The following is a 24,130-nucleotide window of genomic DNA, read 5'->3' as shown; positions in this document are numbered from 1 at the left end:
GCAGCAAATGAAAGTCAAAAGCACCTCAACTGAAAGTTCCATGCTGATCCCTTTAAATAGCACTGGTGGTGCAGTGAGTGCATGTTCAGCTGAGTGTTTAAGAGATGATGTTAACAGGACTAGCGAGTTCCACAATGACAGGTCAGGTGCCAAATCAGAGTTAGACACTGCCTACATTCACTGTCTGTCCACTGTGCATGCTTCCATGCATGCATAGCAAGCCCCACTAGTGCCCTTCCAAGCATGGCGTGCAGGCCAAATTAGAAGTGGCTGGAAGAGGATTATCTGCTGATTTAAAGCTCTGGGCTCCTAAAGTGCCAATACCAGCACCACTACAGAACCTAATCTGGTGGCTTATGTTTCTACATTTTATTGCTAATTTTTCTGAATGTCATATATATCTAAGAGCAATAAGATAGGATGCCAATTCTCATATTTCCAAAAAAACAGTAAAAGGTAGAAAACAATCATAGAATCATAGAATAGATCAGCACTGAAGGATGCCATTCAGTTCTTTGAGTCTTCAAAGAACAATCCAATTAGTTTCACTATCAGGACATGCTTTCCAAATAACTGCTCTTTGCTAAGGAATGGGTATATAACTTCTTCACAAGTAAACAAGCATAAAACACAGTCAGTACTGTGCGATTGAAATTATTCTCAGCTCTGTCTAAAGTGAGAGCTCAAAGGATGTAATCTGTCAGCTACAATATTCATCGACTCTATGTGGAATATCAGTGCATCACAATTCATACAGCGATTCTCTGATATCAATGTCTCTCAGCTCCTGGACTTTACTGCAAACTGACTTGTGTGGATCTATCAGTTTCTCCTATAGCAGATTGTTGTATGCAGTAAAGTATTGAATATATTCTTTAAAGCTGACAATTATATTACAATATCAGATTGTTGACTAACTCCCCATACACTCACAGTGCACTTAACTGTTGTGTACACTCTTTCATAAGGAGCAGCTTGCATTGTTAGCGTTTGCTCACTACATTGCTCATTAAAGAAGCAGTAGTTCTAAAGGACCCTGGATGATAATTCCTAGTTTCATTCCATCATTTTCAATGCTTCCTGTCATTAAAGGTACTCCTGGACTGGGTATGAAGGTCAATGGGTTTGTTTATCATGGGGCCCATGAGCTAACTTTGTCATATCCCTTGAATGAAACAAAAAGAACACAAGAAGTTTCTTTTGAGCCACAAGCTGTTTGAGAGCAGATCATAGGGACCCATCTACTATTTTCCTTCCCGTTGGGATGCTGGTGAGCAACCTGCAACTGTTCCATCCTACGATCACGTAGGACCCTTTATCACGAGGCTGTGCCCTTTTATTTTTGAAAATATGATTTTCAACTTTCAACTGACTGCAATTATTGCAATTTGAACTGCGACAGAGCAAACTGCTTAAAAATGCAAGGTCAAGGTGAGAAACAAACATATCACCCTCAGGGGAGTGTGAAGGTGAGACATTTCCTATAATCCAGACACCCATCGAAACTTGTAACTGTCTAAGGAAGAGACACAAAAAGATGCAAAGTACTGGATATTGAAACAATGGCTGCTGCAGACAGTCACACTCAAAGCCTCTTGGAAATATAAAATTGGTGAAGTATTTCAAGGTGAGGCTGCCCAGCCACTAGAGAGAGATTGCAAGTGACACAGGTGGAGACAAGAAGGTCCTCAACAGAGGAAACAAACTGAGGGCTGCTCTCTCTCACTCTCTCTCTTTTGGAATAAGATTGCCGCCTGGTTCAAGAAGCCAACTCTACCAGAAACCTACCAGTGAACTGAGATCTCGTGATAATTGAGACATTTTCTACATCTGACCGTGTTCAAGAAACCAGCTAACCAATATCAGTCGGAATGTTTAAAATCTACACGTCAAGGACAATCAAAGGACACTTAACTGTATAGTCTTTTACCTTTTTTTAATTGGACTCTAACTCCCCTTATTTCTGATACCTGTGTGTGTGTGTGTGTGTATATGTGTGTGTGTTGGGGGGAGGGGATGGGGGCGCCTGAGTAACTGCATGAGCACCAAATGCTTGACATCGCGTTTTTATTATCTTTCTGGGGTTTAGTGGTTAATAAAGTTGCCCTTTCTTTGATTCAAGAAAACCTTGTTTTATTGGTAGCTTATTGCTCATAGCTTAAATAGTTAAATACATTCTACTTTGCGAAAGGCATAAGCTTGTAAAAAAGAGAGTTAACCCTTTGTTGTGACCAACTGATGAGACTGAATAGAGGGGAGCCAGTTCACCCCTTCTCACCAGGTCATGACACCTTCTAGTACAATAGTTCCAGTAGAGGTGTTTACAGTAAGTCAGGTCATTTTCAAACTTGCTCAAAAGGTTCCTTTCCTGGTATTTGGGATAAGGGCGTGAATCATGATGCAGTATTTTTTGTAGAAACATAGGAGCAGCATTCAGCCTAGTAAGTCCAGTACGCTAAAGAGTTTTTCTACATAGTATTTAAAGAATGGCTTTCCTATTGCAATCTGCATTGTGGGGGCCCTATGTTAAAGTCATTAGGGACTGCCTGTACAATATTTGTGGGAATAGGTTGTAGTTGGGCCACTTTTACATTATTTACAGCAAAGGGGCTCTGCTTCAACATAGGCAGTAATCTGCTTCCTTTCTCAGTATTGATGGTTGGGTCTCCTTTTCTAGTATTTATAGAAAAGGGACTTTTTTTTTTACAGTATCTCCTTTTGATATCTTGAATTCATAGCATAATCAATCAAAGGGAGATTGTCAGACTAAAGACATTTTGTGTTGAAAGCTCACAGTGTGGAGGCCTTTGTGCAAATGCTTTTGAAATGTTGGCAGCACAGGCACGCGATGTTATCAGATCTCAGTCTGTTCAAAAGATTATGGGCCACTAAGGCATTCATGTAGTGTCAGCGTAGGTTTGGCCAGGACCCACTCTGTGGCATTTAATGAACTCCTTTTCTTACTTAATCATTGGTTCTGTCAGGGATTATATAAATAGGTGTTAAAATCATAAGCAAAAAGGCCATTGTTGATAAATTTCCTTCCTACCTTATTGTCGCTCGTATGGTAGTCAATACAGTGACAGCACACAGACTGAGCTCTCCACAGAGATTACAGCCTGTGCAGTGTTAACGGGCAGATTGTAAAACACCTTAGTGTTAATACTGTCTCTGCAATATTAGTTGGAGGTGTCAGAGTTTTGTCTGTCTTCTCATCATTCTGAATGCAAGTGTGCAAAGTTACTGTGCAACGGTTAATGTGACAATATTATAGAATGTCATGTATATCGGCGTGGAATGTTATTGAGCAACAATATGGAGGGACACAAGTGTTATCACACATGTCATAGAGTCATAGAGTCATTCATGCCACAGAAGGAGGCCATTCAGCCCATTGAGTCCATGTCAGCTAAGTCATCATGGTATATCACTTGTGACAACAGTGTGTAATGTAGTGTGTGCAATATTGCATGTATGTCATCAAGTGTGCACCATTTTAATGCAGAATGGCAGGTGTGTGGCGGAAATGTGGAATGTTCATGTAGACTGTGTGTGTGTTTTGATCAGTAGAAGTGTGTAAAACCCAGAGAGAAAGATGAAACAGTGTCATTGCTGAAGACTCAGAATGGTAGCATTCATGCCAGCGATTCACAACATGCCAAAGTCCTGATCTCAGGCGAGAAACAGATGAGCAGAAGTAGAAGAAAAAGGCAGGAACATTTATATAGGCACTAAAACGAAGAAAAAATAAGGGCATGGTAACAGGACAGTTGAAAAATCATGGTATAGTTATCAGAGTCAACATGGTTTTATGAATGGAAACTGGGTTAATAGAATAGATATGCTAATGAGTGATGTAGAAGATGATGTATCACTGACATCAGTAGTAGACTCTTGAGAGAGAGGGTGGAACACACTGTTCTCAGGAGAAACATACCTACTCTATAACCTGTTAATATATAGTGTTAATAAACCAGTTTAAAGCAAGTACCAGAGTAAGATTACAGTCTGTCTAAGGGAAGATAGGTCACACATACCAGTAAGTAAGAACCCCATCTCAAGTCCACAAATCATGGTGGCAGTACAAAGCAAAAATCATGCTTGACAAATGTATTAGAATTTTTTGAGGGTACAACTATCAGGGTAGATAAAGGGGAAACCAGAACTGAAGAAATGAGAAATTTAATAGTTTATCAGTTAATAAAAAGTATGGTGGAGGATCCTGTCAATCAGCTGGATGGACAGAAAGACAGAAAGTGGGTTAGATCAAAAATAGAAATTCAGGAATCAAAATGGTTGCTAAGAACAGTTAGAGAGAGAAAGATAGTCAAGTGTGGATATTGGAAACGAAGACCCGACATCCTTGTCCTGGCAACAACTGAAGGATAAATTGAGGGGAAAAATAGAAGGTGAAGAAGAAAAGTTGGATGGGTGGATAACATGGAGAGGTAGGGGAGGCTTGAAAAAAGCCAGAGAAGAAGCAAGACGATGACAGCGGTCCCACTGACGCGATGGTGACAATGAACGAATAAAGTAAAAAGTAAAGATTTGCATTTTTATGGTTCTTTTCATGACTACCAGATGTCTCAAAGCACTTTACAGCCATTAAGGTCCTTTTTGAAGTGTAACGGAATATAGGTAACGCAGCAGTTAATTTGCACTCTGCAAATGTCTACAAACAGCAATATAATAATTACCAGATAAACTGTTGGTTATGATGTTGATTGAGGGATAAACATTGGTGAGGAATCACTCCCCTGTGCTTCTTTGAAATAGTACCATTGGATCTTCCCCATCCAAGCAGGTAGATGATTTACCATCTCATCCGAAAGACAGCACCTCCAACACTGCAATGCTCCCTCAGTATTTGCACTGGCAAGTCACCTTTAACTTTTGCATTCAAGACCTGGGGTGAGACTTGAACCCCATTTTTTTTGATTCAGAGGTGAATGTGCTACCAACCAAGCTACAGCTGACATATGAGCGAGTGCAGAGATGGGAAAAGAAGGGAGCAGAGGAAAGAACAAAGGGGAATGTCTGTGAAAGGGTGGAAGGCAAGAGTGACAATAAGTATAATAGTGCAAAAGACAATGGCAATGGGACAAGTAAGGAAATCAAAGATAGGTCTGGAGGAACTATAAATGATAACAGCAGAATTATCACTAGCAACTGCTGTCCAAGGGAATGGTGATTGTAGATAATGATCTGCAATTGTTGAACTCACTGTTGAGGCCGGAAGGCTGTACAGTGCCTAATCAAAAGATGAGTTACTGTTCCTCAATTTTGCATTGACCTTCATTGGAATGTGTTGGAGGCCGAGGACAGAGGGGTTAGGGTGGGAGTGGGGATGGAGAATTAAAGTGGCAAGTGACTGAAACTTAGGATCATACTTGCAGACTGAATGGAGGTGTTCAGCAAAGTGATCACCCAATCTGCATTTGGTCTTCCTAGTGTGGAGCAGACTGCTACATGAGCAGCAAAGACAGTATAATACATTGGACGAAGTCCAAGTAAATCACTGTTTCATCTGGAAAGAGTGTTTGCGGCCTTGGATTGTGGGAAGGGCAGATGTTGCGCCTTATGTGCTCGAATGGGCAGGTGCTGGTGAATGGGGACCAGGCATTGAGAGTGATGGAAGAGTCAACCAGGATGTCATGGAGGGAATAGTCTCTTTAGAATGCTAAAGGGGGAGAAGGGAGGAAAAAATATTAATAGTTGCTTGGTAGTACAGAACTTGAGTATTGTTGAGGAAAGTGACATACTGTGAAACCTTTTCATCTTGCATTCATCAGGACAGATTCACAAGAATGCCAAATTTCAAAGAGAACAACAATTTATATGCATAAGAAACATAGATAATAGGAGCAGGAGTAGGTCATTCGGCCCCTCAAGGCTGCTCAGCCATTCAATATGATCATGGCTGATTCTCTATCTCAAAGCCATACTCCTGCTCTCTCCCCATACCCCTTGATGCCTATAGAGCCTAGAAATCTATTTATTTCCTTCTTAAATATATTCAGTGACTTGGCTTCACTTAGTGACTTGGCAACGCCTCTACCAGTAAGAGTCCACTTGCCAACCAATCGGCACCCTCTTCTCATGTAGTATAAATTGTTGTTCCCTTTGATATTTGGTATTCTTGTGAATCTGTCCTGATGAGTGCAAGGTGAAAAGCTTCAACAGCATGTCTCTTTTTTCAGGAAAAAAAAATGACGTTATAGCATTACACTGGAGGCAGCCAAAATGGAAGATGATGATCCATTGAATATGGAAGCTAGTGGGGTAGAAAGTAAAGACAAAGGTCCTTGTGGTTCTCTCAGCAGTCAGTCACAAAGTGGCATTAGAATATGAGTAACTGGAGACTGGCAAGTGTAGCCTGTTTTGGAGGAATAGGTGACTTTGGGCCTTTGTTTCCCAAAGCTCTGCGCCACTAGAGATTTCCTTGTGTCTTTCCTGGTTCTGTTGAGGATAGAGATTAATTGCTATGATTAGTCAACAGTTCCATCACCATTGTATCATGAAACTAACAGAATAGTAGATGACGAACTAGATAAGAATGTTAGAAATAGGAGCAGATGTAGGCCATACAGCTCCTCAGGTTTTTTCCTCCATTGAATAAGATCACAGCTGAACTTCTGCATCAAAGCCACTTTCCTGCCTTATACACATATCCCTGAATTATTTTAGTGCCCAAGAATATATGGATTTTAGTGCTGATAGTATTCACCAACTGAATATTTAAAACCCTCTGAATGAAGTAATTTCTCTTCACCTCAATCCTAAATGGCTGACCCTTTATCCTGAAACTATGATCCCTAGTTCTAGTCTCTCCAACCAGAATATAAAGCTTCGCAGGGTCTACCCTGTCAAACCCTCTAAAAAGTTTATACATTTCAATTACATCACCTCTCATTCTTCTAAACTGCAGAGAAAATAGGCCCATTCTTCAATTCTACACAATCTCTCCTCAGAGGAATCAAACAAGTGAACCTCTGTTGCACCCCTACTTAGGCAAGTATCTTTCATACTGTTCATAGTACCCCATGAGCCATCTCACCAAAGCCCAATATGATTGCAGAACACTCTTGTACTCCAACCCTGAACCATGGGCCAGAATGTTACAGCCCCATCATGGCAGGCACGAGGCCATAAAATGCGGCGAGCCATTCTAAACTCCATTGACTTCGGCGAGACCTTAAAGTCCCGCTGTCATAAAATTCCACCCCATGGTCTCCTTTTGTCTATCAATTCCTATGGCCAGAATTTTGAGGTTAGCAGGCGGGTGCGGCAGGTGAGCCCGGGAGTGGTTGAGAAATTGACCGCCGCCCGCGAGCAGGCCCAGACCGCAATTTCATGCTGGCTGGCCAATTAACAGCCAGCCAGCGTGAGTCGCGCGCTGCAACGCTGAGTGCCGCTGGGGTGAAGGCGGGAAGACGGCGAGTGCAGACCGTTTGCACATGTGCACTGAAAGCTCCTTGAAGGCACAGAGCTGCCTCAGGGATCTGAAGATTTTAAAAAAACATAAATAAAGAATTTAAAAATGTTAAAAACATGTCCCCTCATGTGACTCTGTCACATGAGCAGGGACATTTTATAAATGAGATTTCAACATTTTTATTTTATTTTTAACTCCTGTTGGAAACCTCATCCCGCCTGTGGTTGAGGTTTCATAAAAAATCCAAAGGCCGCTTGGCCTTTTCGCCCGCCCACCCACCGAACTGTTGGACCGGCAGCGAAAAATCAGATTTAATTAATTGATTAAGAGCCTTAGTAGGCCTCTTAATTGTTGGCAGGCACACTGCCACCTCTCACGCGTGCAACTACCAAGCAAAATATCATGAGGGTGCGCGATGACATCAGGACGCTCACCCAATGTCATCGCGCACTATTTTACTCTCGCTCGGATCGGGCACTTGTTTCTATACTACACCCCTTGGGACAGGAATCTTTACATTCATTAGGGCAAGGAAGATGCACAGAGGTGGAATGATCTTGAAGGATGAGAAGTAAGGAAATGATTTATAAAGAAATTAAGCTAAATACAAAAATACATAAAAAATAAAAGAGTAGAAGACAATGTCTGGTTAGAGATGAGTTTCTCAAAACAGACAACATAGCAATATTTCAGCTGGGGCTATTACTGGAAATTACACTGTTCCCAAATTAGTGACTTAGTCTCATTCAGCTATACAAGCTGCAGACAATTAACAAAGCTAGAGAGTATTACTGCAGAACAAAATGTAGCAAGCAGCTATACAGTTAACCCGCATAACCTTTTACGTTACTGGCAATCTGAGAACTTGTATGGACATTAAGTGGCTTCATGACTGCACGGATAAAGATTTCATTGTCAACAGCATTAGCAGCACAGAATTCAATTAGTCTATCTTGTGGTCATGAGAACAGTACCTGTCTTTCTTTTTGAAAAGAAAGACACTGTTTAATGAATGATGGGTGCAAATAATGCAGTGAATAATCCAAAAACCTACAGCCTCCTTACAAGACTTAGAATAGATTTGTTTAAAATTGATTTCTACGGCAAACACTACTCAGGGTCTCAGTCTGAAGCAGCGTTAATCAAAATATTATCTAACTAGCTGAAATTTGAATCAAAGAATGAAACAGCACTGAAAGAGGCCATTCATCCCATTGTTCCTATGTCAAAATCACTCTTAACAGGTTTGTGTGAGAGTAAAAGCACTAGCCTAATTATTTTAATGGTTTTGTCCTATTTTATACATAGGTAATACTGGGACAATTGTTATATTTTCAGTCCCATCTCAACATGGTTGATTCTTAACTGCCCTCTGAAGTGCCGTAGTAAACCACTCAGATATATCAAAAAACTATACCACCATCTTTTCAGAGCATCTAGCAATGGGTAACAAAAGCAGGCTTTCCCAGTGATGCCCACATCCTGAGAATTGATTTACAAAATTCAATCGCATGGTTTACAAAGTCAATATTTGGACAGTTATCTCTGTCACATACACAATTAGCTCTGCTACATCCACAGTCTGAACTTTAATAGTCAGTACTGTTATAGACATAATCATAATCAAGATCGTCAGTCCTATCTTAAATTCACAGTCAATATTCCAACAGTCAATTATGATGGTCAGTTTTGTTTTGTACACTGTTATTACTGTGTTTTCATGTTATAATCAATACCAGGGCAGTCGGTTATGTTAATTACACAGTGAACATCAAGCCATTCAGTCCTGTTATGAATACATTCAGCATTAAGAAAGCTCTGTTACATAGAATCAATATTGGGACAATCAGATCTATTACAAAACACAGTCATAGTGACGACAGTCGATCCTATTAACTACAGTCAATGCTGGAACAGTCAGATTCATTTATACACATTAAATACTGGGGTGATAAATCTTATTATTAGAATACATGATACAGTAGCGTAGCGTTTATGTTACTGGACTGGTAATCTAAAAGCTGAACTAATATTACACCCTGGCAGTTGTTAAAATTGAATGCAGTTAACTGACTAAATCTAAAATTAAAAAGATGGTATCAGCAATGGTGAGCACAAAGCTGAAGATAGTCAGAAAACCAACGAAGGTCCTTTAAGGAGCAAAACCATCCTTGCCTCATCTGGACCAGATCCAGAGCAGTGTTGGCTCTTAACTGACCTCTGAATTAACTTAGAAAACCATTCAGTTGTATCAAACAGCTACAAGAAAATGCAATAAGAATAAAAGCAAGAAGGGCCACTTGACTTTGAACTAGGCATTGGGTTTGGACCAATCAGAAATCCTTCTCAATAACATCTGGGAACTTGTGCCAAAATTGGGAGAGCTGCCTCATAAACTAATTAAGCCCTACTCAAAGATTCATACCTATCAGTCAATGTTTCAGGGCCCTCCATCTGAGGTGGTGTCACAGTGGTACATAATTAGGAGAAAGTAACCCCTTGGGTTCTTCAACATTGGCTGCAGACCTTGTGGAACTATGGGCTAGGAAACTCTTGGTCATTACCTCATATCATCCTCCATCCCTGAGGGAGCGATTCCTCATCAGTACTCCTCCACGTTAAGCTCCAAAAGGCATGGATCGTATCAAGTGCACAGAATGTATTCTGGGTGGGAGACTTCAATATGCATCATCAAGAGTGGCTCAAGAGAACTACTACTGGCCGATTCCTAATGACTGGACTTGCCAAACTGGTGGTAAAATTGGTTATGAGGAAAAAAACAGTTTAAATTTGTCCTGATTAATTCACCTATCGCACATGTGTCTGCCCATGACAGTATTATTAGGATTGACCACCACACAGTGCTTTTGGAGACAAAGTCCTATCCTCACGCTGACTGCACCCTCCAATCTATTGTATGGAAACACCACCATGCTAAATGGGATAGATCCAGAGAAGATCTAGCAGCTCAAAAACTGAGTATCCATCAGATGCTGTGGGCCAACAACAGTAGCAGAATTGTATTCAACCACAGTCTGTAACCTCATGGCTCAGCATATCCCCCACTCTACCATCACATCAAGTCAGATGGTCACCCCTGCTTCAATGAGGAGTGTTGAAGAACATGCCAGGAGCAACACCAGGTTTATCTGAAAATGAGGTATCAACCTGGTGAAATACAAAACAGGATTACATGCATACTAAAGCAGCATACTATAAATAGAGTTAAGCAATCCCCCAACCACTGGATTAGGTCAAAGCTTTGCAGCCATGCCACATTCAGGTGTGAATAATAAAACAATTAAACAGGAAGAAGAGGCTCCATGAACATCCCCATCATCAATGATGGAGAGCCCAACACTTGAATGTAAAAGACAAGGCAGAAGTGGTTGCAACCACCTTCAGTTAGAAGAGTCAAGTGATCTATCTAGGCCTCCACTTGAGGCCCCACCATCACAACAGCAATAAGTTATATTTATATAACATTTTTACTGTAATGAAATACCCCAAGGAGCTTCACAGGAGCATTATAGAGCAAAGTAAGACACTAAGCCACATAAGGAGATATTAGGTTGGATGACCAAATGCTAAGAGCTTAAAGCAAAGAGGTGAGTTTTAAGGAGAGTAGGAAAGTGAGGTAGAGAGTCAGAGTAGGGAGGGTATTCCAGAGATTGGGAGCCTAGACAACTGAAGGCCCAGCCTTCAATGATGGAGAAATTAAAACTGAGGATGCACAAGAGGCCAGAATTAGATGAGTGCAGACATCTTGGAGGGTTGTGGGGCTGTTGGAGATTACAGAGCTGGGGAGGAGCGAGGTCATGGTGTGTCTCACTTCCTGACTTTCCAAAGCCATCTGCAAGGCACAAATCAGAATGTGTTGAAATGCTTTCCACTTTCCTGGATGAGTGCAGCCCCAACACTCAAGAAGCTTGATACCATTCAGAACAAAGGAACCCCATCCATCATGCGTACACCTGCAGAATGTGTTTCTGGTGGTCATACAACAGCTGCACATTCAGTGAATAGAAGCCCTTGCGGTTGATGTAGTCCACTGTGTGTTGCGATGGAGATCTGAGTGCCACATGAGTGCAGGTGAACACACCCTGCACCTGTGGGGAATCTGAGATCTGGGCGAATCCAATTGCTCTTGTATCCTGGCTGACCTGGTCCCAGGCGAAATGCACAAAGTTGTGTGCCCTCGCAAAGATGTCATCCATGACCTCATGGATGAATTTGTGAGTGGAGGCTTGTGAGATCCCACAGAAGTCACCTGTGGAGCCCTGAAAGGAGCTACTGGCATAGAAATTGAGTGCCACAGTCACTTTCAAGTCCACTGGTAGTGGATGCCTCCATGTTCCCATGGCGCCAAATCCTGCAGCCGCTGGCAGATCCAACCGACAAACTCCCTAGACATGTGCAGTCTTCGGTGACACTGGTCCTCAGTCATCTGCAGGAATGACAGGTGGCATCTATAGACCCTGGGTGTTGCTAGGCGCCAACCAGCAACGGCTTGATGTGGCTCTTCAGTGGCCTCTGGTGGAGCCCCAGCTGCCACTTCTCCTTGATGTTGCTGCTCCTGCCTCTGTGTAGCCAGGAGCCTCAGTCGCTCTCTCCTCCATCGTTTTCACTCTCCGTAGGCCGTCAGGCATACAGCTAGTTCACCAGGGTCCATGATCCTGATGTAGTCCTCCTGCAGGATGAAAGCGAGAGAGACACGTGGTTTGCATGGTTGTACTGAGAACCTGTCCTGGTTAAGTGTGAAGGCCCCTTAACAATTCCCGGAGAGTGCTGGCCACCTCTTGGATGGCCAGAGATTCGTGTGCTGCATGGCTGCCCAAAACTCCACCACCTCTGCCCCAGTCCACCCAACAAATTGGCGGCAACTTTGCCCATTGGACTGCATGCTATGCCCTCAGCTCAAGCACAGGCATTCTCCTAACCCACATTGCAAGGCTGCACTGTTAGCTTGAACCATCGGGGAGACGTGTCCAAACCAGGATGATGACAATGCAAGGGGCCACGAGCGCCTCCAGCAGTGACTGCTCCATGGGCAGATTTTGCAAGGAGATTGTACAATGTGTGCAGTCACCCAACTGTTCTGCAGTCCACTAACATGCTCATTACTTTGCAGTCTGTGCTGGGGGTGGGGGTGGGGGAGGGGGAGGGGGACGGGTGGTTGGGGGGTGAAAAGCTTTGGAGCACTTGGTGGCACTTGGGTGCCTCTGCATTGGTTGAGTGGGCAGATAAGCTAGAAGCCCAACTCCAATCATATCAATGTGGCTGTGCTTGAACTGTCTGAGTTGCAGAGGAATGATCACTTTATACAGGTTTCCCTAATGCATGGCCACTTTCCTCGCTCACTCTACTCCCCCACCCCGAATGCTTGTGCGCTATATTCAATAGCAGGCCCTTGCCCCCCACTACCGCGCCCCCCAGCACAAGCCGCCTCAACTGCAGGGCTGCGCTTCCCCCCCCCCCTCACAAGTTGCCTCAACGGCAGGGCTGCCCTTAACCCCGACTCCCCCCCAACGCCCCTCAAGCTTGAAGTCCAACAGGCGACCCTGGCAAACACTGCACAATGTTGCTGTGTACTCACCTCCGAGTTCCCCTCAAAGGAGGCCGCCAAATGCACGCCTTTTATGTGCTGTTGTGAAGCACGTCGGCATGCTTTCCCACTGACGTGGATGGACAATCCAGCAGTGGAGGGAACGATTCCGGTGGGCTGGCCTGATAGTGACATGCTAATGTATTACAATGAGGTTTCCGATGCCCGATGGTGGGAAACACGCCCCGCCGTTGACGGGCTCAGTGGACGATTGTGAACTGGTTTTCCGCCATCGTAAAAACAATTGTGCCATATTGTCCACTCACGTCACCGATCACGCCCGACTCCAATGGGCACGGAAAATTCCACCCAAGGTTTTGACAAACCCTGGCATTAAAGGGACAGGACAGGTTAAACACGCCATCTTAGCAGACTGTATATCATAACTGTGCTCCAAACCACAAGAGCACAATCAGTACTGCCACAGGCAATCAGCTCGTATTCTGTACATAGATACATTTCAACCATATAGACACATGACATTTGTCATTGCAGGCAGTGCACACGTTGTAATGTTTCTTTAAAAGACCAAACAAAGCTAAGATGGCTGGAAGCCTTGTCAACAAACTTTGGAAAGAATACCTGTATCTAATCTCTGAGGCATTTTATATGCTTCTCTTTCTGTGGTCAAGCAATACCTGTTTCAGATCCTGAACTGATTCTTTGAAAATATTTTTAAATTACATTTTCAAAGCCAGCGGACGATGCAAATTATTCCAGCAACACCTGCAGGGCTTCTGTTGATTCCAGCTCATTAATAATGGTCTTTCATCAGACAACAAGTCACCATGAAAACGTTAAACTTTAAAGACTTCCTATGGAGTGTGATAGGTGCTAACAGACCAATCATAATAACAGCATTATTTAACAAAGTTCTTTTAGAATTCAAGCTAGTATAACTGATTGGCACTCGAGATCAGAAGATATGCTTGGTTTAATGTAGCATTGTGGGATAGGCTTCTGTCAAAAGCAATTAATGCTAATTGTACCTGAGTAAAAATGGGGCTCAGACATCGAGCAAGATTTAACCCATTCAGAATCCATTCACTTGCACCGAGTTAAAATAGGGCCCATTATTTAGTGCAGAACTGAGGTGTAAAGGCCAATAAGGTACAATCACTGGATTGTGTTGAGTAACCAATCAGAGCCAAAATGATGGTAGGGGCATTAGCATTGAACATCTGAGTGCCCCTGGGCTAGAGAGGATGAAAATCATATTCCTGTTCCAGATCGCTCCCAGTGACTTGGGTTGCAAATTCCGCGCGTGTGGGTATCTGGTGAAGATGGAATGCAACTGTGCTGCATTGTTCCTCAGAGTTCATTAGCCTGCTGATGCTCAATTGTTAAGCTTCTGAATGAAGAATGGCAATTTTATTGAAATACCAATGGGCATCTGAACTGCATGCCAGTGAGTGTCAATGTTTTTAAGAAGGGTTAGGGAAGCAATGGGGTTGGGGGGCTGAAATGAGCTACAAACCATAAGGGTAAGCATAGACAAAAATGATCAATTATCTTAGGGAACATGGGCTATTTTACTGCTCAGAGCAGGAATCCGTGCCTCAATTGGCCATTGACAGGTCAGCTGATTTTGCTGCGCACACCCGCCCACCTTCTTGAAAATTTAAATGGGGCGTAGTGACATCAGGAGTTCCGCCTGGCGTCACCGTGGGTCATTTCACATGTCGGCGAGCAGGCCCCGCCCCCGCTCGCCAACGTTAAAATCCAACCCCATGTGTGCTTTCAACTCCAACTCTATCTCTACATTGTCCACTACTGAGGTAGCCCACTCTATCTCCTATTGGTTACTACAGATCATGTTATCTTTCCTAACAAGTATTATTCTTAAAGGTACATTACACACTAAATAAAACCATAATTACTACGTTACTCCCCCTTTAACTCGGCTATACATATTATATTTACAAGTACATATTTTTCAAGGCAACCTAATATTTACACTGGGTAAGGAATTTGCAAGTTCAGTCTTTCAGGTGGTTTCCTGGTACGTGTGGGATGTCACAGCTCCACAACTTCAGGTTCTTTGTCAGGAGCCTCCTTTTCTGGAGTTGCCTGAACATCAGGTGCTTTGGTGGGCACTTGCAGTTCTGTATCCTCAACTCTTACAGGAACATCAGACATGTCTGTCCTGGGTTGAGTATCCTCAACAGGAAACGCAGACCCAGTCATGGTCACTGTGGAACCAAATCTTAGTGTTTTGTCTCTTTCTTCCTTAAATGGTCCACATGCTCACAGATGATTTGGCCTTCCACCTCCACATGGTAAGATAGAGGTTCAGTCACCGCACTTATTTCACCCGGTAACCACTTTGGTCCTTCCCCGAAGTTCTTCATGTCTGCCGGCTCTCCCACAGTAAATTTCCTCTCACAACTATGCCAGTCGTGTCTAGTTTTCTGGCTTCCCTGACCCCTTTCCAACTTTCCCTCTAAATTCAGCATTATTAAGCTAAACTCGTCCTGAGACGGCGTTTCAACAATAACTCCACAGATGTGACACCTGTTGTTGTGTGAGGGGTAATCCTGTAATGAAAAAGAAAGCATTCTAGTTTGGTGCCAAGGAATCACCAGTTAGCTTTTTCATGCCTGTTTTGTATGTTTGAACCGCCCTTTCAGCCAGTCCGTTTGAGGAAGGGTGGTACGTGCTGTTTTTACATGAGTGATACAGTTGAGGCTGATAAACCATTGAAACTCAGCACCCATAAATGTTGTGCTGTTATTAGAAATGACTACTTCTGGTAGTCTGTAAGTAGTAAAACCCTGACGTAGTTTCTCAATTATAGCGCCAGACATTGATGACTTCACCTCATGCTCGTCCAACCATTTTGAATGGACATCGAAAATGAACAGAAACATTGTTCCCAAGAAAGGTCCAATGTAGTCAATGTGTCAGGGTCTACCTGGCCACTCCCATCGGTGTAACGGAGCTGTCACTGGCAACTTTTGCAGTTGCTGATATTGCCCACAATGCTTTACCATACTCTCTAATTCACCACCCATCCCAGGCCACCATAAATAGCTGCGTGTGATGGTCTTCATTCGGGAAATTCCTGGACGGGCACTGTGTAGTTCAATTAAAAGAGGCTCCCTTCCCTTTGGAGGAACTACCACTCGTGCATCCCACAATAAGATGCCATCCTGACTGGATATTTCATGTCTTCGGTTGAAGTATGGTTTAATTTCATCACATACGGCCTCCTGTGACCAACCATGTAGCACTTGTCCTCATACTTTAGATAGGACTGGGTCCCGCCTTGTCCAGTCTCTGATCTGTTGAGCACATACCGATGAGGAATCTAAGAAATTTAGCGGTAAAACAAGTTCCTGTAGAACTGGGACGTGCTCATCATTTTCTTGAAAAGGCAAACGACTAAGGATTTTGGAATTTGCAATTTGATTTCCAGGACTAATGACAAAAGTTTATTCATATGCTGCCAGAGTTAAGGCCCTATTAGTATTTCTGTATCTCCTTTCTGCGTGCCTTCTTCTTTCTAGCGCAAACATTAATCTTGGCCTTTTTTACTTCACTATTGGTCAGGATTCTTTCAGATACAAGCTGAACGTGTCTGAGCATAGTGGTTGAGCCTCCCAAAATTTCATTATCTGCCTGCTTCTTGGAAAATTCTGTGACTTTTGCTTCCAAAGCCTCTTTAGCTTCATTGAGCTGGTTCTTCAGCTCTTCCATCTCTTTTTCTGTATTTGTTTGCTGCCTCCTGGAAAATTGAGCATTGTTGTGTCTTCTCTGCCAACTCATTCTTCAGTTTGTTCAGAGAAGGGTTGAATTATTTTTGCTTCTCTTCCTACTTTTCCAGAGGTACAAACTTTGACTTGAGGGAATCTTGTAGTGTGTGAAGGTCTTTCAACAAGTTTCCTTTTTCCCTGTGAAGGTTGCTCACTTTGTCTCGAACTCTGTCATCAAGCAGGGTCCCTTTGAGTTTCTTCTACTGTCTTTCCAGGTCTTGGCTTAAGACAGCCTGCATTTCTTCAGGTTATTGAGTCCTTACACACTCTTTTTTCAAAACAGAAATTCTTCCAGCTTCCGTTTGGAATCCCAGTGGCCAATCAAGGTTGATTTCCCTTAGCCAATTTCACCCTAGAAGGCTTGGTCCTCTGCCTCGCAATACCAACACTGGTAGCTTTGCCAATTGGCTTCCAAAATGGACAGTTACTCTGCTTATGCCTTTTACTTGAATGTCTTCACCCATATATGTTTTTAGTTTGGCAGCTGTTTGTTCTAAACTTAATCGATGTTCACCATAATTCAAATATCTGTAAGTATGTTCCCCAATTACAGTAGTGGAAACTCCTGTGTCTACTTCCATTCTAAAACGTTTGCCATTTACTTTCACTGTGACAAATATTGGTTCTGTCTTTCCAACTTTCAGATTAAACATTGAGTAAATGTCTGAATTTGTTGTTTCAGGCTCTTCTACATTGTAGATTTCATTGGGCTTCTTTTGTTTACAAGCCTGCTTGAACCTTTCCTTGCACTGCCTCATTATATGTCCATTTCTGTGACAACAGTAGCATTCCATTTTTTTAAACTACCAATCGCTAAAAGACCTCTATTAAAATTATTCTTCGATCTCGCTGTTAAATTATTTTTCTTTATTCTTCGGCTAGCGGGGGCTGTTTCCCGCTTCTCAGCAGAGTCTTGCGCCACTTTTGCTTGAGGTTTACCATCCGATGTTGAGGATAGAGCCATTTTGCGCACCCTGTATTGCTTGTGAATCTCTTATATAGCACTTTCCATGACCAGTGCTATCTCTAATGCCATCTTGAAATCCAGATTCACTTCGGACAATCATCTTTTCTGAATAGTGTTCTCTTTCACACCACACACTAAACGATCTCTGAGTATGTCGTTCAGAATCGTACCGAACTCACAATGTTCCATTAGCTGCTTCAAATTTGCCACGTAGTATGCAATTGTCTCACCCAGGGCTCTAATTTGTGAATTAAACCTGAACCTCTGCATCATGGCTGAGGGCTTGGGTTGAAAATGTCCTTTCGCAAGGTCCACCAATTCATCGAAATTCTTCGAATCTGGGGCACTGGTTGCTGTCAAACTTTGAATCAAACCGTAGGTTTTGCTCCCACAAGCACTCAAGAGGACTGATCACCTCTTCTCTTCCTCCATAATCTCGTTTACTCGAAAAAGAACATGAGGCATTCTATGTATTGAGACAAATAATCTGTGCCTGGTTCAAAAGGATCAATTCTCCCAAATTATGGCATTTTGAAAGGGGATAACTTCTTCAATTCTAATAGAGCTTGCTACTTACAATCACTGGGTGAGGTACAGTGCAGATTTCTTTTTACCTTAATTTCTTCTGTTCAATCCTGTATTATCCCCACCACCAGTTTGTTGTAGGGTAGCCGAGTTGTGCTATTAGTAATAGAATTTATCTGCAGAGAACTTTCTAAGTGGAAATATTAAGTTTATTTATAATACACTCAGCAGCAATTAAACGTTTGCTTTCAACTCCAACTCTATCTCTACATTGTTTACTACTGAGGTAGCCTGCACTACTCTCCTATTGGCTACTACAGATCATATGATCTTTCCTAACAAGTAGTATTCTTAAAGTTACATTACACACTAAATAAAACCATATTTACTACAGATGGGATTGCACTTATTTACCTCATCGTAGCCAGAGAAATACCTATAATAGCTTCTCCTGCTGCTCCCACAGAACTACCTCCAGTGTCCCTCAGGGAAGCCTCTTTGACTCCCTCCTATTTCACATGCTGTAACGTCATCTGAAAACACTACATCACTTTCCACATATGAATCAGGAGCAGGAGTAGGTCATTCAACCCCTCATGTTCATTCCGCCATTCAATAAGATAATGGCTGATCTGACTGGGGCCTCAACTCCACATCCCTACCTGCCCCCAATATCCTTTGACTTCCTTGTCAGTCATGAATCTATCTACCTCAGCCTTAAAAATATTCAATGACCCTGCCTCACTGCTGCCTGGAGAAGAGGGTTCCAAAGAATCACAACCCTCAGAGAAAAAAATTCTCCTCATCTGAGCTTTGAATTGGGGGCCCTTATTTTGAAATGTGTCCCCAAGTTCTAGTCTCTCCCACAAGGGGAAACATCCTTTCAGCATTCACCTTGTCAAATTCCCCTCAGGACCTTATATGTTTCAATAAGATCACTTCTCACTCTTCTAAACTCCAATGGATAGAGGTCCAACCTGTTCAACCTTTCCTCATAAGATAACGCACCCCACCGCCCACCCCATCCCAAGTTCTGCAATCTCTCTCCATTTAAATAATGTACTGCTTTTCTATTGATGACACACAGCTCTACCTCACCATGATCTCTCTCAAACCATCTACTGTCTTTAAATTATCAGACTGCTTATCTAACATCCAGTACCAGATAGGCAGAAATTTCCTCCATTTAAATATTGAGAAGATTGAAGTAATTGCCTTCAATACCTGTGATAAACTCTGTTCCCTAATCACCAATTCCATCCTTTTCCCTGATAACTATCCGAAGCTGAACCAGACTGTTTCCAACCTTGATGTCAAATTTACCCTGAGCTGAGCTTCTGGAGACATATCAGCACCATCACTAAAACTGCTTATTTCCACCTCATTAACATCACCTGACTCCATCAGCACCTCAGTTCGTCCGCTGCTGAAACCCTCATCCATGGTTTTGTTAATTCTAAACCTGACTATCCCAAAACACCCCCCAGCCAATCCGCCACATTCTACTCTCTATGAACCTGTGGTCATCCGAAGCTTTGCTGCTCATGACCTAATTCACCCAAATCCATTTCCCATATCACTCCTGCACTCACTGACCAAAACTGTCTCCGAGTTAACCAGAGCCCCAATTTTAAAATTCTCAGCTTATTTTCAAATCCCTTCATGGCCTTGCCGTCCTTGTCTCTCTAATCACCTCCAGCCCGAAAACTCTCCGAGATATTTGCGATCCTCTAATTCTGGCCTCTTGAGCATCCCCAATTTTAACTGCTCCACTATTGGTGGCCGTGCCTTCAGCTGCCTAGGCCCAAAGCTCTGGAATACCCTCCACACACTTCTCCATCTCTCTATCTCACTTTCCTCCTTTAAGATGCTCCTTAAAAGCTACCTTTATAACTAAGTGTTTGGTCATCTGGCCTAATATCTCCTCATATGACTCAGTGTCAAATCTTGCTTTATAATGCTCCTGTGGAGCACTTTGTAAGTTTGTTTTATTATGTTAAAGGAATCATATAAATACAATTTGTTGTTATTGTTGACTGATTCAAAGGGAGGGGACTGAGTAAGTTTTAAGAGAAGCTTCTCAAAGTAGTTGCAAGTGGGGAACAGTGCTCTCCAGGAATCTGTTCTAATGCTGCTTTTGTTCATTGTATACAATCTGATCCAAATATAGTACTGTAGCAACAGTACACTAAGGAGGGGGTGGTGTGCCATTTTCATTATGAGAGACTATGTAATAAAAGTGCGCTGATAAGGGCTGTGATTCCAGTTCGAAGAGAGGCTGTGATGAAAGATTGATTTACTCTCAGTGTTGTGATTTTGGGTGCTGAAGGTTTTCAGTATTGTGAGGGGCTGTAGAGCAGCAGTAAAAAGTGTGGCATTTACTCTGTTCTTTGTCATTCCCAACTGGTCAATAATTAACAGAGCATTGAGCTGTAAAATAGAATTCTTATATTTTTTCTTAAGTTATTTTCCGTCAATGTAATGAACACTGAAGCGATTGTGACTGGAGAGTGTCAGAGAAGCAGAGACAGCTGTCTTCGAGAGTGCATGTGATGACAGCTGTCACAGTGACTAGTCTGAACATGCAATGCATCAGAACTATGTACAGGCTTAATTTTCACATGACCTGATCTTTGATCTTATTGTCTTCAGTGCCTCGAGCTTACCCAGTGACAACTCTTCAGTATATGTATGAAGCAAGACAGATATGCAGGAGTTCTTCTGTTTGACATGTGTGACACAGAACAGCATCTGGATGCAAACATATTTATCTTACTGACATTGTGATTAGCTTTTTATCCAGAGTCCTCGATCACACATTGGGCAGAATTTTCTCGGGTGGATTACAATCCAACTGTCAGCCTTAATTCCTCAGAGAGAGCCTGGAACTAGCCATGATAGGAAATTGTACACATCTTTCCCAAAGGTAGCTTTTGGGAGCCCTGTCCAATTAGGGACGGCAGCAGGGTTCCAGGATGGGAAGTCCATTCAGCATGGTTCGTGGAAAGGGCCACCGGCAGCCTTTACAGTGCGGGCACTCCTGAAGGGCCAGCATCAGGACCGGCAGCAGTGGCAAAGAGGAACCTTCAGCAGGAGTGCAACAGCTGCCATTACAGCAAGAGCTACATTAGCAGAGACATCAATGGCTACATGCAGTGGCTACGATGAAATGCCTTCTTCTTGGGGTGACCTGAACACTGTGATTTAATGCTGGCAACTTAATAAAAGGCTTCACATGGTTTGTGGCTCAGACCATCTACTATGAAGCTGCCTCTTGTCAATTTCCAGGCACTTCACACATTATGAGGGAGGGAGGGTTGGAAGCATATGCACCATTGGAAAAATATTGATCCAATTCCACTGTAGGACCTAATTGCCCCGTTAAGCGTCCCAATTGGCTACCAGCTGCTGCCAGGTGAGTAGCCATCTTTGCTGGCATCCTATCTTCAGGAAAAGTGCACGGAGTTGGAAACATGTTGCAGTGTGGCCCGATATGAGTCAGTCGCATTTTCCTCACCGTCCCCCTGCTGCCTAAGCATGGCTGGGAAAATCCCATCCGCTACCTTTCCACTCATTGCTTCAGCATCAACATTTTACTTTTGAGTAGTTAATGCCGCAAAAATAGCGACATAAAATTGCAAACTGAACCTATAGGGGAGCGCAAGTTCTAAAGCCCTTGTTTGGAACTTTTGTTCATTCAACAGGGTAAGAGATACATACTGCGTTTGGAGTTCCAGTATATTTTGTATCAATGAAAGTCATTCATGGTAAAATTACGTGCAGTGCCTGTATATTCAGCAGCGTAAGTATGACTCACTGTACATCTGTAGAGAGCTTCTGTATATTCAGTTAGTTAAAGGATACTCACTGTATAATTGAGTGAGGTTGCTGATGTTCAGGATGGTGGCAACTACTCATTGTAGAATTGTTAGAGTCTTATTCGGCAGAGAAAGTTACTCTGTGCAATTCTCTGTGAAGCAATGCTCTTGTTTGTTTGTTTAGCAAGGATTTGTTATGGTCTAATTTTGGGGTCTTGTTTATCCAGCAGAATAAAATTTGCACATTGGCTGACACGGTGTGGTTTCTGCCCAATAAGTTCCTGTTTAATCATCGGAGCACAACTTGCGTGTTGTCTAGATGTAGAAACTGAGCTGGCAGGCAGTTAAAATTGCCCACGAGACTCTCTGCCTCCTGCTCTCTTCTCACAGTCTTCCATTTTAACCTGCTTTTCTGAGGAAGCAGGAAGGACACGTGTTGACGGGGTCCTTTAAATGTGCAGATTTCCAGCAGACGCATGTGTATACCATCACCTGCAATCTCCCCTCCAAATCACCCACCATCCTGACTTGGAACTATATCGGCATTCCTTCAGTGTCGCTGGATCAAAATTATGGGACTCCCTCCTTAACAGCAGGGTGTACCTACACCACAGAGACTGCAGTGGTTCAAGAAGGCAGCTGACCACCAGCTTCTCAAAGGCAATTGGTGCATGACTGCTTTTTAACCAGTGGCCTGAGTGGATATGTCATTGTGGCAGGTGGGCAGAGCTAAAATCGATGCTTGAGTGCATGTTTATTCACATAGAGTAAAGGTGTAACAAATAGCCGTTTGGTAGTACAGAACTTGAGCATTGCTAGAACACTTGACAGTTAACTGTCAGTCACCATCACTGATACATTCTCCATAGCAACACCTCTACCAATCAGCACTCTCTTCACATACAGTATAAATTGTTGTTTTCCCCTTATATTGGTATTCTTACAAAGTGTCCTGATGAGTGCAAGACAAAAAGCTTTTACATGTCTCTTTTTTCAGCAATACTGAAGGTGCAACATTTTAACAGTTTGGGGTAAAGTTGGGCACAAATGGCGATCTAGGCACAAATTATGTCCAAAATTGCACTAGTTTTGAGAAGTTTTCTTTCCTCAGGTTTACACTCAAATTTATTTACATATTGCCGAAAGTAAAATCTGCTATGAACCAGCACAGCTGGGCAGCACTTTAAAATGTCTTTTTTTTAAAGACATTTTGTCTCTCAAAAATATTCCTTGATAGATATAACAGTGGTAACTTGGTGTGAGCGATACAGCTGAAAATGGGATTATCACAAAAAATAAGCATTTTTGTTCACATTATCAATCCACCACCAGTGAGTAGCCCAACTTTAAATAATTGAAAAAAAACTGAATAAAAAACTATGCAGAAACATTTGTTAGCTATTTTTGTTGGTTCTTAGTAAAGTTTAAAAAAAAAATCAAAATTTTTTCAAGCATCCCATTTCCGTTCTTGCATCCAAAAGCTTAATGTTTAGAGCTTCACTGAAGGCCTGCAAACAAATGCGCTTACTGGAAACTCACAAAGATGGTTAATGAGATCGGGGGCATGGCCCAGTGTGGTGGGCAAGGGGAGCTTCTAGCACAATTTTTTTTTAATTAGCACAAAGGATTGCAGAAATGTGACATGTGCTGGACATACTTTGCACTGGGAATTCCTCAAGTGTTTGTGCCAATTTTCAGGCAAATTGAACTGAAAAAACCAGTGCAACCTAATAAACTCCTCTTCATTCCTGTTTATTCTGCACTGCAATTCTGTGCATTTGCTGCTTATTCACTGTAGGTGGAGACCCTTGCTATACAAATAAAGGGCATATCCTGCAATGCTTAGTCATATTGTGCAGAAACAGGATAATGATTAGGTTGATAAACTAATTATGTTATAGTTTGCCAAGGGACAGCAGTGACTTAAGTATGTACTGGACTATTAATAGTTGCTACAACTCAGCCTGTGCACTACTAAGTGTGCAAGAGGATAGAAATCCTTTGTGAAGAGTCATGTCACAGGCT

At 42.6% G+C, this 24,130-nt stretch overlaps 1 protein-coding gene across 1 annotated transcript in view; it reads left to right on the top strand.

Annotated features, from left to right (window-relative positions):
• Nucleotides 1-24,130, top strand: part of LOC144685296 (E3 ubiquitin-protein ligase SH3RF1-like) — an 88,115-nt gene that overhangs the window by 26,279 nt on the left and 37,706 nt on the right. The window lies entirely within an intron of this gene.

Source organism: Cetorhinus maximus, chromosome 10 (assembly GCF_964194155.1).
Source record: "Cetorhinus maximus chromosome 10, sCetMax3.hap1.1, whole genome shotgun sequence".
Classification (NCBI taxonomy): domain Eukaryota; kingdom Metazoa; phylum Chordata; class Chondrichthyes; order Lamniformes; family Cetorhinidae; genus Cetorhinus; species Cetorhinus maximus.
The sequence above is the reverse complement of the archived record's forward strand: the minus strand, read 5'-3'. Positions and strand labels throughout refer to the sequence as shown.